This window comes from Macrobrachium nipponense, chromosome 18 (genome assembly GCF_015104395.2).
Source record: "Macrobrachium nipponense isolate FS-2020 chromosome 18, ASM1510439v2, whole genome shotgun sequence".
NCBI lineage: Eukaryota > Metazoa > Arthropoda > Malacostraca > Decapoda > Palaemonidae > Macrobrachium > Macrobrachium nipponense.
The window spans coordinates 73,374,498-73,391,147 of record NC_087211.1 but is presented as its reverse complement, the minus strand read 5'-3'; the positions used below and the strand labels follow the sequence as shown (position 1 = coordinate 73,391,147).

The 16,650-nt window shown below is 38.9% G+C and overlaps 1 pseudogene; it reads left to right on the top strand.

Annotated features, from left to right (window-relative positions):
• Positions 1–9,633, top strand: part of LOC135196643 (venom carboxylesterase-6-like) — a 32,337-nt pseudogene extending 22,704 nt beyond the window's left edge.
• The last annotated feature ends 7,017 nt before the right edge of the window (positions 9,634–16,650 follow it).

Genomic DNA, 16,650 nt, shown 5'->3' with positions numbered 1-16,650 from the left:
GTCAACATGCTAGTCGTTTGGGTTGCTTATTTGCAAGGTCAGAAAGGTTTTCGGCACTTGCAGAAGTTGTCTCTTTTAAAAAAAGGCAATAGAGCCAGTACAAGATCTTCATTCTCCAGGTTTCTACAACTGCCTGTTCGTGGTCCCTAAATCATTAGGGGGCTGGAGCCCCATCTTGAATGTCAGCGGTCTCAACATCTTCGTCTTGAAGACAATTCAAGGTGGAAACAAACCAGTCAGTCCTGTAGTCCATTCACCCAGGAGATTGGATGACGTCTTTAGACCTACGGGACGCATATTTCCATGGATGTACCTGTTCATCCCCGTTCAAGGAAGTACCTCAGGTTTATATTCGATGAAAGGACTTACCAATGTTGCGCTCATTGCTTCAGTTTTTCTACGGCACCACAGGTTTTCACCAGAATGATGGCTCCCATTGCATAGTGGCTACATCTACAGGGGATAAGAATCTCCTTGTGTTTGGATGATTGGCTTCTCAGAGCCAATTCGGAGAGTCGGTGCATGGAGGACCTAAAGAAGACTCTTGTTAGTACAAGAATTAGGTATTCTAGTGAAACACCAGAAGTCTCAGTTGATCCCCTCTCAGAGGATTCAGTACATATTTGGGGATAATGATTGTGTCTCAGGATTTTCGGGGTTTTCCAACACCGAAAAGGGTAGAATCTTGTCTAAAGAAAGTACAGGAGATTCTTTTACTTGAAGAATGCTCAGCCAACAATTGGATGAGCCTTCTTGGTTTTCTTTCGTCAATGGAACAGTTCATACACCTGGCCAGACTACATCTCAGACCACTACAGTTCTTTTTGAAAGCGAGCTGGAACAGAAAGGTTCTTCCAGACTCGTTCATGTTTCCAGTGACGAAGAAATAGAGGACCTTCTCTGGTGGAACTCCAAGGAGAGATTTTCAAAAGAAAAGTGTCTTTTTCCGTTGAGCCCAAACCTGAACTTCTCAGATGCGTCGGACCTGGGATGGGGCGCTCTTTTAGAGAACAGCAAGGTGTCGGGTTTCACATAAATGTGAAAGAATTAAAGGCAGTACATTTAGGCCTTCAATCCTTCTCTCAAGGAGTCAAGAACAAGACGATTGTCGTCCACTCGGACAACACGACAGTGCTCTCTTAATAGCGTAACAAGAAGGGACTCGGTCATTCTCTCTGTATGAGGTGGCAAGGGATCTCCTCTGGGTGGAACAGAATGATACCAGGATAATACATATCCAGGTTTATCCAAGGAAAGACCAATGTATTAGCAGACGAGCCAAGCCGTCAGGGGACAAGTCCTCTCGACAGAATGGACCTTGGATCCACTAGTCTGCTTATACCTGTGGAAATTTTGGAGAAAATTAGCCAGTACCAAATCCTCAAACCTGGTCAGTAGACGTTTTTCTTTTGGACTGGTCGAACTAAGATCTATATGCCTTTACCTCATTCACTTTGATAAGGCAGGTGTTAAACAAGTTTCTGTCCCACCAGAATGTATCTCTAATTCTAGTAGCACCTTTCTGGCCATTGAAAGAATGGTCCCTGATGTCGTTGATCACCTAGTGGACTTCCCGAGGCTGCTTCCTCAAAAGATGCAGTTGCTCAGACAATCACACTTCCAGAGGTTCCACCAAGGCCTGTCTTTTCTGGCCCTGACAGACTTCAAACTGTCAAGAGATTCCTTAGAAAGAAAAGTTTTTTTCTAAAGTGACTGCAGAGGCAATCGCTAGATGCAGAAGGCAAACTTCTAATGCCATCTGTCAGAATAAGTGGAGGATCTTCAGAGAGTGGTGCAGCACCGTCAATGTCTCCTCTTCTCAGACCTCTGTGATTCAAATAGCTAACTTTTTATTACATTTAAGATCAGCAAGGAACTTTTCAACGTCCACCATTAAGGGCTAAAGAGCCATGTTCGGGTCAGTCTTGTCCTGAAGTCTCTTGACACCTCCAAGGGTAGAGATTCACCTGCAGTACCTTGGAACCTTGAATAGTTTTATAGTGGTTGTCAGATCCTCGCTTTGAACCTATGCATTTTAGTATCACCTAAGAGAATTGATTAGAAAAACCCCTTTTTCTGATATCTTTGGTGATGGCAAAGAGGATAAGTGAAGTGCATGCCTTGGATAAAATGGTAGGCTACCTGTTCATATTCCCTCGGTCTTTTGGGCAAGAACGAGTCCGCCTCTAATCCATGGCTCATTCTTTCACTCGTCAGTTCAGGGAGACATGTTCACTTTGTATAAAGTGAAAGCTTGTGAGATTAGAGCAGTGGCCACTTCTCTGGCTTTCAAAAGAAAACTGTCCTTATCAGCAATTTTAAACTTTACAATTTGGAAACGTAAATCGGTGTTTGCATCTCATTATCTACGAGATATTGAAAGTGTATGATGATTGTAGTACTTTGGGTCCTTTTCTTGCGGCTGGTGTGGTTTTGGGAAAGGAAGTGTTGGAACCAGCCCTTCCTAAAATCTTTTTTCGCCTTGATATAAGGTGTTATGTTTTTTGGGAAGCCTGGAGGTGCAAAGTGCCCGAGTATCCTTCAATCCTTTGGTTGGGTGGTGGTGGTATTTTATTTTAAACACGGTTTGGAAATAGGTAACAAAATTTTTTCTCTGCTGTGTTATTGGTATTGAACCCTTGGCAGGGGTAATTTACCTATCCTTTGTTGGCCATCAGAAATTTCCTTCACCACAGGGATCCCACTAAAGTAGCAGTGTCTCTACATGATGAATGACATCCAGAGGCAGTACTTTCCTGCATCAACTCTTGTCAGGTAAGTAATCACAAACGTTTTTATATATAATGTTGGCAACAATTTTTTTAGGTAGAAATATCTATGCATCCCACCATCCCTCACTGTGGGAATCATCTATACAGTGGTCCCCCCGTATTCGCGGGGGATGCGTACCAGACCCCCCCGGGAATAGTTAGAATCCGCGAATGTTTGGAACCCCTATAAAAATGCTAAAAACAGCCTATTTTGTTAGTTAAAACTCAAGAAAAACCGACTAAAAATTTCATACATGGTTTTTTTAAGTTTTATCACAAAAAGTGCATTTTATGATGAAATTCATCAAAAAACCAGGAATTTGTGGATATTTATCATAGAAAAATACCGCGAATGCGCGAATTTTCCGCGAATAATGCAGGGAAACGTTCCCGAGAGAAATCCGCGAATGTGTGAGTCCGCGAATCTGGAGAACGCGAATACGAGGGGTCCACTGTATAATTATACTTGTAAGTCTCATAATTCAAACTGACATTTTTATAATGAGGTTTTAATTATACTTACCCAGTAATTATATAATTGGAGCCCACTCTCCGACCCCTACCATTAACTGCAGCTGACAACCAGTCTAGCCATCAGCCAGCAAAAACAAACTGAACTCTTTGCCAAGTGGTTCCTCTCTTACCCCGAAAGTGGGCAGGGTAATTTTTTACCTAGCCAAAACAGAATAGAAAATTAGCGCAGTCCACGAATTTTGGAAATTTAACTGCCGGGCGAGTGAAACTCTCAGCTGTATAATTAATGGGTAAGTTTGATTAAAACTTTATTATAAAATTTTTTTTACATGTATTTGGAAAGTTGATCAGTGACTCAAATATTCTGAAGATTCTATGCAGTGCTGTACACCATATTGCAGTATATGTTCAATTTTGAATATTTATTAGTAGTACTTTAATTCTTGTAGCAAATCTACGTACAAGCATTGCTTGATTTGATAATGAAAAGTTGCATAAACTTGATTCATCTCAAAATTCTTTAATCTGGAAATATGAATTGGTCAATACACCTATAAATCAACACTATTCCAGGGGTAAGCCATGCAGATGATCTCCAATACTTATTCAGTGAAAGTCCATACTTCCCTCAGCTTGAGAAAACAGATGACAAACGTGTGCGTGATTTAATCACAACCCTGTGGACCAACTTTGCAGCCACTGGGTAAGAGCAGTGTTAGGTATTAGAGTATGTGGTGGACTTAACAGAAAGTGTTCTAAAATTTAAAATAATTACTACGCATTTCACTCATTTCAACTGGGTAAGAGCAGTGTTAGGTATTAGAGTATGTGGACTTAACAGAAAGTGTTCTAAAATTTAAAATAATTACTACGCATTTCACTCGTTTTACGTCAATAGTTGTTTTTAATAACTTCACAAACAACAGCAGTTAGATCAGGTAAGATTTTGGCAGGGCCTTATTCACAATTTGCCATCATTTTCATTATCATAGTGCATTAGTATAAGCAAATAGTTAAGGCTACTAAAAGTATACAGCTAAGGCAGTTTGTTCTTGAAAATGAGAAATTCCAACAACAATAATACCAATCTGAACAAGTGACTTTTGACATCATGAAAACATCACTATTAAGGCCCACCACCCATCTCAATTCTTCTTTTTTTTTCCCTCTTGAATTTCTATCCAGTTTCCAGACCCTTGGACATAGGGATAGAGGAGGATGGTAATACTTGGGACCTCGCACTTCAGGTGCTGTCAAACTTAATTTTAATCCGGCCTTTCTTCTTTTACCGCTTACTTTCCTCTCATTTGATGTTAGTGACTAAAGTGGTTGCTGCACCACTGTAACTTTGTCATGGATTGATTGATTGAATCATTCATTTAGGGTGAAAATTCTCAATGCAACTGCATTCCCACAGCCCCGTGGACAATTACGTAGCATACTCACCATAATTGCTAAGGTTAAATACGTCTGCAAGCTCAGTACACCCTATGACTGCTGCCATCATCCCGTCACAAAACAAAGAAAATGGGAAACCAAAAAACCACCAAACTACTATGGTGCAAAAATTTCCTGTTCATATTACCAATTACCTTACTGTACTTTCAGGTTATCTATCTGTTACTCTCAAAAGAAAATACAGTGGACCCACTGCATTTGCAGGGGATGTGTACCAGACCCCTCCCCGTGAACATCTACAATCCATGAATACTTAAATCCTTCTAAAAAGGCTTAGAATGGCCTATTTTGATAGTTCAAACACAAGACAAACCCTCCTAAACTGCTTATACCTGAATAGTTTAAGTTTTATCACCCAAAGTGCATTTAGTCATGAAGTTGATAAGAAAATACATCATTTAGTAAGCATTTCTCTGTGAAAAATACTGCAAATCGAGAAAAGCGAAGTTTCTGTGAATTATGGGTATATGTTTCATAGAGAAACCCACAAATAGCCAAGTTTGTGAATCTTGAGAATGTGAATGGGGGTCCACTGTATAGTGCATACAACATAAACATTAATTTATGAAGTATAAATCAAGGCTCAAGTGGCTGTATTTTTCATGAGAGAGAAAGGTGTGGGTGGGTGGAGCCTATCGTAACATCATTGCCGCATCACAAGGAATTTTGTCCAAATTGCTATCATCAAAGTTGGAATTTCTCTTAAGTTTCAAGAACAAACTAACTTAACTGTTTACTTTTGGTACTGCACTATGCCAACAAAAATTACAGCAGGTTGTGAATAAGGCTCTGCCATAATCTCATGCTGATCTGACTATTTTTCCAAGAAGTTATTCCAAAAAGACGATGACCTAAGGTGAGTGAAACGCACAGCAGGTTGTAGTATGTATTAAGCTTTTAAAAAGGAAAAGCTCTTGGAAAGGATTGGAAAATCATGTACAGTACTTTTTTCTTTATAGTGAAAACTTTTAGATACAGTACTGTAGTAATCGCGTAAAATTTTGAGCTCATTACTGTTTAGTTCTAGAACTTGTAATTCAAGTTTCTAAACCTATGTACTTTTTTTTTCCTCAGCAAATTTAAAGCAGCATTTACTACATAGGTGATTCTGGTGTGTATTTTAACTATGTAAGAACTTTTTTACCCATAATTTCCAAGGCAGTTCTTCACCATTTCTTGTGGAAAAGTAACATTTGTTGGTTTTTATTTACCATTTTAACATTCACTGTCATCATTCGTGATTGACTTCATTGGATTGCATGGCAAATGCACATTTTGTTCAAATGATACTGGTTCTTAGTTCAGTTATTGTAAAGTAACTTTTACCGAGGGCTTTTTAGCTTCTGGTAAAATTATCCACCTCTCTTATTATTGTAAAAATTTAAGTGTAAGGTGTACATATTTATATGGGTTCACTTGGTATTCTTAGTTGCCCCTCAAGCTTCAGTTATGCTTCTAATAGCCTGTATATTTGGGCATTGTTACAATGGCCCAGTTGTCTTTTTTTTCCCCCATGAGTTTTGCTCCTATTATTTGAAATGCAGATACTTTCCAGAATTTTGGACAACTATCTTTGTAGTTTAGTTTTGAATTTTGCATGCAGATTATAATCTAGTCTTGAAAAATTACTGAATTCTCACATGAAACTATGTAAATGTCTTTTTGTTTCAGATTCCCAACACCAAATGGGTCATTGGGCTTTGCTTGGGTGGCTGTAAGTCCGACGTGTCTTCGATATTTGGCCATTACAACATATCCTTTCCTTGCAAATTATGACAGAGATGGGGTAGGTCCTTATTTTTTTTTTTAATGTAGTAAATTGTGTGCAGAGAAATCATTTTTTCCTTTTGTTGATGCAAAATCTTTATGCTTGCCACAATGCTTGGTTTGAAAAGAGCATTTTCTATTCATATTTGAATGAAATACGGAAAATGCTAGGTGAGCAATCTGCTACATAAGTCTAGATTTTTGCAGCTTTCTAGTTCAGTATAGTGCTTTTCTTTTAGTTTATCAGTTATTTGAGATATTGTTTTACTGTATATTTAGTTATTTTAGTATTAACAAATTTACTTACTGGTAGGTTTTAAAACTGACTGTTGGGTAACCAGCCTTTTGACAGCTACATATTTCAGAATGACATATTCTCAATTTGAGATACAGTACTTAGTGCAGAATGCTAATGGTGTAATGAATGTTTTCAGTGTCCATATTATGTACCATATACATACTGCAGTAAAGAACTGTAACTTTTTTGAACAAAAGATATTGCTAAATTCTTTTGCTGGAGTGTGTGGAGACATTTAGCAAATATTAAGTCATAAAAACTTATGTATTTCTGTAAGAAGGTTTTAATAGTTGCGGCATAAAGATCCTTGCAAAAACAAGTAATTAAAACATGATAATTGTCATACTACTGAAGACAATCCTTGGAGGAAGTTGACGTCCTGGCTCTATGATGATCCACTGCAAGTGTGCTGCCTTTATAAAATTATTATAAAATTAATGTAGTAAGAAGTACCACTAGCAGTTTCTCCAGGAAAAGAATTTTATATGGTCAAAGTTGACATAAATAAGCTTTATACATAGACTACCAAGATAGGAGGTAAAAATAAATAGGACTTGGAGCATGAGGTGATAGCATAGACATGACAAAAAACCAGGACCAAAACATTTTTCTACAGGAATTAGAATCATTCTGACCAAGATAACCATAAAAAGAAAAGGCTACATTTTCTTGGGAAGGAGGGCTTTACTGAGGCAATAAGACAAGCCCAGACTCGGATTTTACACAAGATTAAGACTGACTAACAGAAAATTGGAAGTTTCAGAGAAACCTGACGATTCAGAACATTTTTGAGGGGGGACAGACAGGCGGTGAATTAGGTAAACAGCTCATCAACTACAAGTCAAGAAAGCAAACAGAAGTTTGACAAATAAGGCTTTGAGAAATTATAGATTAGGGGGAAAAAGTATCAAGACCCAGTGGAGGGAGAGAGAGCAGCCTTTGTAAGGTCAAGATGAACTGCTACTCTCATACCATCTATAAAAAGGCAGATTCACAGATAGGAAGGCAGACAGTCCAGAGGTTACCTGTCAGCCCTGACCAAACCTTAAAAGATATTCTCCTTACAAATGTCACAATTTCCAATACAGTAATTATACAAGTACCAGGGACTAGACAGAACAGGAGGGACTGGATTGGTGTATCTTCCAAAGGTAGATTCAGTTGCAAAGTAGGTAATAGGAGGGATATAATCAGAGAAGAAATGCTGAGGTACTGTGATTACAGTATAGGAATTTAGGTGGAGCAGTGAATGTGGGACAACTGAAGATGGAAATAGGAACTTTAAGGCTCTAAGCCAAAAATTGTCATCAGGAAAGTCAGCAACAAGTTTGTATAGATCCAGCTTAAAAAATCCTCCAGGACAGGGAAAAAAATTTTTTTTCCACGTACAAACCACCCAAAACAGCTATCGTGCTTGAGGAAATTAGATTAGATTAGATTATAGATTATAAAATTTTTGGCCATTCAGCGCTTGAGGAAATGGAAATGCTCTTTAAAAGGATGGTCGAATTCCACTCGATCTTAACCCATCACAACTCTCCAGTAATTCTCCAGACAAATTCAAGAATGGATTTGCAATTTGATTATAAGATTAACTGCCAGGTTTTTATAGAACCAAAAAATGGGCTTCTTAACCCTTAATGGACAAATTGAGCCTCGGGAGTACTACTAACAGGTTTGGGGTGATGGCCAGATTGATTCTGTAGATAAACAATATTATGCACCATCAATTTGGAAAGAATCTGGCGAGAAAGAGGTGCCAATACTTTTATAGCCCATAAATTTACCAATGGGAAATTTTACACTGGCTAAAATCACATATCTGGGCATCTCAGGACTTCAGTTCTGCTTCTGACATCAAGGGGGAATGTATTGCATGTGTCTCACACGGAGTCTTTTTGTAATTTTGCTCGTATACATACCAAGGGGATGCTGTTGGTTTTCTTGGCTTTTACAATAGTATGGGTTGTAAATATAATTTTGCAAAGAAGTGTGCAAAGAAATATTAGAAAAAACATGTGAATAAAAAGTTACAGAATCTTTGTTCCCTGTAAATTTATGTAAATATTTCTCAACAAATATGCTAAGAAGGCTATGGGGATACTCGCCCCTCTCAACGTGGTTAACTATCTTGTTACCAAGTTTCTGACTGGTTTCTAGCTTGTGCTGAAAGACTCCTACATAAATGGTGGTGGTTTGTATTCCCATAGGAACAAACTTGTATGAGCTTAGATTTTCCTGGCCTGAAACCAACTGAAATATTTCATAAATTTTGTAACCTTTCTTCCAAAATATTAATCTACTCCAACTACGGTGTTTTTCTATAATTTGCCACTCTTTGGGGTCATAGCCTCTTTTATCATGCTGTAATACAAACTCCTATCAGCAGTTTAATCAGCTGCAAAAAAAATCACTGCAGCTTCACTTTGGAAATTTAATTTTGTCTGATTAAGAATAAGCTAAGCAAAGCTTGATAATCTTTCAACATGTTAAATTTTTTTTTTTCAGATCCTAAGGTTTTGGCAAACCCTCCCTCTCCAAAGAAACGTAATCCTTCATCCTGAAAGATTTTCCTTCAGGCCTCCATTTTTCCAAGTTCCTCCAAGATCACTTCATGCTTTGAAAATCCGCCAATGATTGTAAAAGGAGTAAATAGGAACAGCGTATACCCCAATTGGCAGCCATTTCCAGGAGGACAGCAGTACCGCTTGCAAGGACTTAAAAAGATTCAAGATAAAATAGAGCAAATTTTTGATATTTAAGTGTTGTCTGTAAATTGTTTTACAGTGATTATGAACTCTACGAAAAAGTTTTGAATCTGTCTTATGTACTAGTACTAAATCATGTACTAGTACTAAATCATTTTACAGGACCTTGTTAAATTTATAGTTTAATAATAAATTTTTTTTGAATGGATCAAGGTATTGTATTCAATGAACTCAAGTTATCAAGAGAACCATAAGTGTTGTATTGTGGGTTTGAAGGGATGACCAATTTTTTTTTTTTTTTTAATTATTCCCACCTTCAAGTTTTCAACACTTCCTAGCATTGTAGGATCGGAAAATTAATAAGTACTTAACAGGGTTAAGTTATTCCCATCTAAAGGTTTTCAACACTTCCCAACATAGTATGATCGGAAAATTAATAAGTACTCTTCTTGTAAAATATAGTAGATAAATCTAAGGTTGCCTTCCAGCACAAAGCCAATTACACATGGCGTAATGTGTATATGATGGCGAGGACCAAGCTTATCCCAAATACCAGCACCTACAGGCACTGACTGTATGATGGTGAGGACCTAGCTTATCCCAAATAACAGCTCCTACAAAGACTTGACTGTAGGCAGTGACAGAAATTAATTGATAGTACTTGAAGCAACGAATCCTGTCCCGCGCCCCCTTTGGGCAAACTTAACTCTATAATGGATGGTACATTACAAAGTAAACCACCTAGGTGAAAGGAACAAGGTCCAACCTCTCCAAATAACAGCCAGAAATACAGAAGCAGCCACATTCTCTCCTCAAACTTACGCCATGAAGAAGCCATGGCGCAAGCATAGGTCACTATGAGGCTACAGTCCTGCTGAACTGGCATTACGTACTTAGGTTTATCGAAGAAAAATTCCCCTATGCACACTGATCTCCACCCAAAAAGGAATTACGAAATGAAACTTCTCTTTGGAAAAATCTTATCAATGGCCATCTTATGCAACGCAGAGACTACCTTGTTTTCAAGAACCTGTCTGTGAATAGCAGCCTTGGACTTCATAAAACTATGAGCCATTGGTCAGGAAGAGAAAGGTGATGTCCAGCACTCATGCAGTGATCAAAATACCCTGCTGGAGCCATAACCCTTTATAGGTGATGACCTTATGGATTGAATAGAAAGTTTTACGCAGAGGTTTAGAAGGGCAGTCAATACAAAAGGTATCTACGAAACAACACATTGAACAGGTACATGAATGCTATTTTTATTTTAAGACAAGTCCAAGAGAAGTATCTAGAAGGAAACAGGAAAGTTTACATGTGTTTTGTGGATGTAAAAAGGCATATGAAAGGGTACCAAGAGTAGTCTATTGGTTTTTGAGAGAAGGAGGTACCTACCCAGGAAGTTGGTAAGCTTAGTGAAGATGATGTATGAAGGGGCAAGAACCACTGTATAGACGATTCCCTGTGGAGGTTGGCTTCCATCAGGGACCAGCTCTGAGACCATTCTTGTTCCTTGTCATTATAGACACACTGACATCAGAATTAAGGGATAACTAAGAACTGTGGGAACTGATGTTTGCTGATGATTCAGTCATTAGCAGAAACAGAAGAACTGCAAGAAAGGTTTTTAGCATGAAAAGGAGCCCTAGAAAGGAAAGGATTGAAAGAACATTGGAAAGACAAAGAGCTAATGATTAGTAGTAGAGGACATGAAGTAAACATTCAAGTGGAAGATGGTACAGTGCTAAAGCAGAAAAATTAGTTTAACTACTTTAGATCAATAATAACAGAGGGAGGTAGTAAAAAAACAGTGAGAGAATGAAAGAGGCATGGCAAAAATGGAGAGAAGTAATTGGAGTTGTTTTAGACAATGCCATTAAAGCCAAAAATTTAAAATTACAAGACAGTTATCAGGCCTGTACTTTTATATGGGGCAGAAACTTGGGCACTTAAGAAGGACTGTTGGAAAGAACAGAGATAAGGATAGTGAGATTGATTGCTGGAATATCACTACTATTAGGGAGGGAGAGTCAAGATATAAGAAGAATGTACTGTAAAGGATAAGGATAGAGAAGCTCGTCTGAGATACTATGGCCTTGTAATAAGGAGAGGAGGTGGAACCCATCAAGAGAGCTAGGAGAATGCCAGTGATCGGGAGGAGTGTGGGCCTTTAGCAGACCAGATGGATGGATGTGGTGAGGAGGGATATCGGCGAGGTGGGACTGTGGACAAGTTCCCATTAACTTGACATTCAATTTTGGCTGATATCTGAGCATTTAAACGAACACGATAAGCTGTTGGTGCTGACCTGCATTCATTACCTACAAATTGAATTGAGATTTTGGTTTAATGCCAAGTACTAGGACTTTATATACAAGGAGAGGGTCACACAAATACCTGTGAATCAAACAATTACAAGATATAATATCCAATCATCCATCATTATGCCAGTTTCCTATAGCAAAAAGCAGTCATATTACTGGGGGCCAAAGGGTTGCTGCACAGAAGCTTCATTGTTGTTTACTGTGAGTCACTCAAGCCAAATGCAAACTGTCCTACAAGAGATCTTAGAAAATGAAGAAAGATGTCAAAGAACACCAGCAAAGAGCATGCTTCACATGCAACCTGACTCAGGAGTGATATTTTGAAATACTACCTAGCTCCTACAACGTTCTCGTAACAAAAATCACAACTGTCCACCTTGCCAGATAGTTATAAGAACATTTCATAGTTCGAGCTAGAGAGGGGGTTTCTGGACACTGTGCCAGCTGGTACTAAAGCTAGCCATACACCTGCAGATTTGATCACTCATGACTAATAGATATGGAATGCGAGAGATGAAATCTGCCGCTCTACTCGCCACTAACTGCGCAGACTAAATTGCTCAGATATCCCAAGGTATATAGAGGTATATAACTTGAGATATCCAACTCCACCTCCAGTGTGTGTTCAGCAGTCATGGCAGGCGTACGTGGGCAAACCAACCAGAAAAGTCATGGACGATAAGAAAAAAGCATTAGCAACCTTGGTGATATGTAGTGCTATGAAGTCCAGAAAGCGGAAACGATCGTGTTGGACAAAGAAATGGCTTCAAAGAAGAGATGAATTTTCTCATATGACACTTCTAAAAGAATTGAAAGAAAATAACCCAGATGATTTTAGAAATTATTTGCGAATGTCAGATGAGGTATTCCAAGAAATACATGCCACTATTGCCCCCTTCATACAAAAGCAGGATACGATGCTCAGAAAGGCAATCAGTTCCGAACAAAGATTAATAGCAACCTTGAGATTCCTGGCAACTGGGAGGTCTTTGGAGGATCTTAAATTTTCAACTGCTATTTCTGCACAGTCTCTGGGAAACATCATACCTGAAACCTGCAGAGCTTTATGGCATGCCCTACGAGACCAGTATATGACTATTCAACCTGTGGAAGGAAAGAACTCTCGCATTTATCCATAGACTCAGCGATAAAATCTGTACGGGGGTAAAAACTTCCAACATGATGGAAGATCAAAATGAGCGATTTGATGTGCTAAGGTTTATCTTTATCGCACCCCATACACAGGCAGATATTTAGGAGATTTGGTCCGTAGCGATCAAATCTGCTGAAACTGAGCGATCAAATCTGCAGGTGTATGGCTAGCTTAACAGAGACACTGACACAAGGCCTAAAAGGTAAAGTCCTTCTTAGGTAGCACCTCCAGGCTTGCACCAGGCACAAAAGCATCTTATCTAGATCAATTCCATAAAATCCAGGAGAGAGGGAACTAACTATAAAAAGTATCTCTCATCAGGGATTGATAGATTCTAGGTTTTTGCTAAAAACACAGAAAAAACCAGGAATAGAGGTTCCAACCTCTATAGGCGTCAGACGAGATAAGAAAGGCCGTGCATCTGGCTATTAAGCTTGTCAAGGGTAAAGGTGACAGGAAGAGAGTCTGGGCACAAGATCTAGGTCAGAGGCCTCCTCAAATGGCTTGGAAGTCATGCTGCCAAAGATGAATCATGTCCTACTCTGGAGGATAGAGCTTCTGTGGGGGGGGAAACTGCTAGAAGCTCCTCAAAAACTTAAATAACTACATCTGAGCAGAGAGAATATCTGTCTTAAGGCAGAGAAATAGCTGTTAACCCTGGAGACTGAGAGGAGCTAGTCTCAACAAAGAATGATGAGCAAGTATGCAACCCACTGAACAAAGGTTCCACCAGAGAGGCCCCTTCTACAACTCCAATCAACCACAGAGAAAGAGGAGCTGGTCTCAATAATAAAAACAAAACAGAGAGACACTACTACACCAGATAGCAACCCTTTCTGCAATATCAATCATAGGTCATGGCCCACTTTCCATGGTACAATTAGACAAGGATTTCTGAAGCTATCTGGGAATCTTCTTACACAATTCTGTGAGAAAAGCTTTTCGTTCTTAGAAGCTACTCGATAACCTAATAACATGTAGCTGGAGGGTTTAAACAACCCAACACCTATGAAAATGTGACTAACAAAAGGGGGCAGGCAATAGATGACCTGGAGGAAATGTATAAATGTCCAGATCATCCCTGGTGTTTTGAGAAGCCTCTTCCAGGGCTGCCCTGTGATCTGGCACAGGATAATAAAAAAAATGGAATTTCCTGTATAGCCATATGGTGAACAGGTCATTTATTAGATTTACCCAAACATTGAACAGTATTTCTGCCACATAAGGGTGTAAAGACTGCTTTGTCCCCATATGCCCCAGTCAACCCAGTAGCTGTGCCAAACCATTCATTCCCATTGCCCAGAATGTGCCTGGCTTGCAGCTTAACATGGCAAAACCCCCACTTGGGCATTTTCCTTACCAACTGTCAAGATATAAAAAGGAGACCATCCCCAGCTGCTTGTTTGTTACACATCAACACTATGGAGTGACCATCATATGTCTTGGATAGCTTGCAGGAATAGAAATTCCACTCACACTTCAGAAAAGTTGCTTTACAAACAAGTTGTCCTCTATCCATACCTAAAATATACATGCTATTTCAGTGTGCGCACTCACCCCTCCTTTTGATGCATCTAAGAACAGAAGCATCTCTCAAGTTCAAGAGAACTCCTGCAAGCAGTTCCTATTGTCAAGCACCAAGCAAGGTCCTTCCAACTAAAGGGCACAAAATGGGAGGATCACTTGAGGTTCAACAACTTCACTTCACTTACCACCCAAGCGGACAAAGGTGTAGTTGCCACTAAAGGACGAAGCTTTTGTGCCAACAAGATCAGAGCTTTTGGAACTCCCAAATGATAGTCTGGGACAGTACCAGAACATGAGACGGGAGGCATCACTTCCTAGAAGGTATTCCGTAGCTGTCTCAGAGAGCACAAACTACTCAGGCCTACACTCTGGCTCTGTGACATTACCCAATCATATGATAGGCATCCCCACTGAAAGGACCTAGATTCATAAATATTCTACTTTAAGATGAACAGAGCCAGACAAACTGTAGGGTGTGCTTTTGGAACGCAAGCCAGGAAATTTTGTGTAGAGTACTTATAATAGCAATGGAGGCAAGCACTGAGGTATCAGATGCACAACTATATGTGTGCTTCATAACTTTTCAGCATGAAATAAATTTAAACTCTTGGTAACATCATAAAGTTGATCTCCACTGTTCAGTCAAGAAGTACAAGGCCTACAGCAGAACCTATGAAAGTTTGTGAAACCTGAGAGTTTTACCACCACATGGAGCTGTCGAGTAGTAGGGCAGAATGATCCACAGATATATAGGTCTCCCATTTGTTAAGTGAAATGGTTATATTTTCTTTCCACTTCATTCTAATAGCCACCATCAGTACACGCAACTCGGTCATTTGAGAGCATGTTGATCGCCCAACACCTGATCATACTCACTTTGTTCTGGGCCAAAGGTGTACCTCTGGAAGGAGCAGGGAGAGGGTCACAAGGGCAGGGGGTGAGAATAATAATTTTTTTCACTTTCCTCCTCTGTTAACAAGCCTTTTTCGAAAAACAAAAGGACCATAACCACTTGACACTCCAAGCAGGGAAAATCAGGACAGTAGGTGCAATCCCTATAGAAGGAACAATGTTAAGTTAGGAGCGACAGGCAAGGATAACGTGAAAACACCACAGGCTCAAGTCCTTCACCTTTGCTGTTCATTCTTAGGCACATCCACGACTCAAAAGAAAAATCATTGTACACAGATTTTGAAATAAACAGTTTTGGCATGGAATTCAGCAGCAGCAGATAGTACTTTCTCAAAATCAGCCAAAGAAACAGGTGTTCAGTAATGGAAGGTGAGTGGGAGAAAAACCCATCCACCCACTTACCACCAGGTTCAAAAACTGATCCAAACTGGTGGAGAGGAATAATCCTACATAAAAAGTGTGATGGTTAGTAATTCTGTAGGGACATATCAAATTAAGACAAATCATTCATTAAAAAAAAAAAAAAAAAAAAAAAATTGCACTACTGTCACACAGCAATGCACTATCAATCTAATCTTCAACAAACTAAAAGTACATATCAATTACAGCATGACATAATAAAATGGGACAATGGTTACCTCAATTATAGACCTTGTATGATGTACCCATGTCACAGATGTACTTCATGTTATATTGTTGCATAAGCAATTAGCTTGGTCACAGATGGTCTAACTGAAAATCAAAATTGTTTTGTAGCCCACTATGTTTACTAACAAAGTCAAGACAATAAGCCAAAATCAATTGTTGTAATTTGGCATACTGGACTACAAATCTCAACGAAATTTAACTGTTACTTATGACAGAAGAACCAATTTAATGAAGTATGAAATGAGCAACATTCATCAAAATTTGACTCATGCATGAAAAACAAGTACCAGTGATCTTACATACCAATCCTTTATATTGGAGACTTGAAAATATCCACCACATCTTACTGGCGCTTAGTTCCATTGACTGTCTATCCCAACCTATCTCGTTACTTCCTGAGAAACTCTCTTAATGGGACATGACAAAGATTCAACTCCCTAAATCTTGGGGAATATTGGAGTTTGTCTTCATTTAAATAAAATTAGCATAAAAAAATACCTATTTAATCTACAAACAGAACAGAACATAAGTGTTTTAAGAAAATACAGTACCATACTCACAGCAACTGCTGTGAAACAGATCAATAATGAAGGAAAAGAAAATAACTAGA